Genomic DNA, 2125 nt, shown 5'->3' with positions numbered 1-2125 from the left:
GTGTGGCAAAAGGGGATCCTTGTTCTGATAAATAGGAGCCTACCTCATCTCGCAACTTAAACAACCTGGTGAGTAGTCTACCCTCCCTCTCGACAGTCAGCGCACCTCTGTGTGCAGTACTAGCTCTGTGTGCTCAGACCTTATGCTTTACCACAGTCTGTGAAACATTATCGCATTAAGTGGTCTTGATTCCATAAAGCTAATTTCTTTGACGCCATCATTCAATATTCCATGCAACACTGAACTCATTATATGGCTGCTAATGGTTTTCTGTGAACGATGCAATGGGTCCACTTCACCTCAGGATTTTCCTTTTTAATCCACGCAACGAAGCACTTCACTTTCCCGGTCGTGGATGCAGCAGCGTCTGTACACACGCTAATGCAAGATTTCCAACTAAGCCCTTCTTCAGAGAATTGATTAATGACATTGAAAATGACTTCCCCAGTTGTTTATTGTTCCTTTTTTTTTTTTTTTTTTCTTCAAAAAAGTACATGTTCATTTATATCATCTCCATCAATGTATCTCACAAATGAGATAAGTTATGCCTATTCACTTACGTCAGTTGATTCATGAAGTTGAAGTGAAAAAGACTGGCTTGTTTTTAGCTTATTCACAACTTGATCAATAATATCTGTACTCATTTCATTTATCGTTCATAAACAGTTTGGTGTGACAACGGAACAGCTTTTAGTTTCTCAGCTGCCTTTTTATCTAGCATTTTTTCAGCCATCACAACTGCAGCTGCCAATATCAGTTCTTCAGCTATATTAAATGGCTTTTTAGCTTTAGCAACTACTAACAATACTGCTAAAGGTGCTTTCAGAGCTTTGCTTGATGTTGTGGAGGCTCTCTTAATTGTTGTCTGGGAACATTTAAAATCAGAAAGTTTTCTTTTAAATAACTCCGCCGGGTTGTCAACATGACACTGGTGTGTTGTTAAGGTGACGTTGGAGGTGAGCTGGTTTCATACTACTGTTGCCCAGACTCTCCTCACAAAAGAAGCACAAAGTTTCCAGAGGATCAGAATTCGTAGAAGTAAATCCCAGAAAACACATAATCTTCCTTGTATTACCGATATTTAGGTTTTTTTTTTTTTCTTCACAACTGTTTGATTTCCTTCACATGCATTGCTGCTGCAGCTGCTACATCTATCACGTTTTAACCATCTACCCATATATCTTGCTGTAAAAAAATAACTGTGTATGAAAGCTTATATGTGAATGTGAAAAAAAGATGTTCACACTTTCACTTCTAATGCCCCGTCTACATGAGCAGCAGTGCTCTGATAGGCACTGCCCACTGAGTGTATATCCCTCGCTTCTTTAGCAGTCTTACAAGATCGAGCAGCTCCCGGCGGGCTGTGGGCAGTACCGGGCACACCTGCTTTGTTGTCCACACAGCAGACTGGACAGTGGTTGGGCAGTCAAAGTCGGGCAGCAGCCAAAGTAGGTGTTTGGCAGAACTGAGTACGGTACGACAACATGGGTTACAGTAAGAACCGTTGTAGGATAGTTAAAGCTAAAAGTATGGCTTTGTGTGGAAGGTGATTTGGTAACTGTTTGCCCGTTGGACACTGCCTACTCATGTGGACGGGACTTTAAGACGAAACTGAGCAAGAGTGACTCAAGCGTTGAGTTCAGCACTGTTCCCGTACATGTCCTATCCAGATTCCTTTCCCTCTCCCATACTCCCATTTCTCCTCAATTTCTTTCTCGTTCATTTTAATTCATACTGTGTTCTCTTGCCATTCACTTACAGTAAGTTGGAAACTGTGTAAGTGTTGTGGTTATTTAAGTATTCTGTATTCTTCAACAATGACCAATGTTCACATGCACCTGCTCAGTAAAGTAACTGGTTCAAGATGCCATATGACCTATTGTGTCTTCGGCTCCCCTAACTGACTGTCTTCAACTCTGTTTCCCATTTTGACTTTAATGAGCTAAAAATAATGGCACAGTTGAAACATATAAGAAACAAAGATTTAAAGGGTAGCTGACTCTTCAGCAGGCATGTACCACATGGTTAGGATAACATATGGGTTTGGTGGGAATCTTTAAGCCTTAATCCTCCCCGTCCCGACCAATTTTCCACCACTGACCCCCTCCAATTCCGACCAATTTTG

Source organism: Coenobita brevimanus, chromosome 68 (genome assembly GCF_032717465.1).
Source record: "Coenobita brevimanus isolate Jiangsu-jjx chromosome 68, ASM3271746v2, whole genome shotgun sequence".
NCBI classification, from domain to species: domain Eukaryota; kingdom Metazoa; phylum Arthropoda; class Malacostraca; order Decapoda; family Coenobitidae; genus Coenobita; species Coenobita brevimanus.
This window is presented reverse-complemented; position numbering follows the sequence as displayed.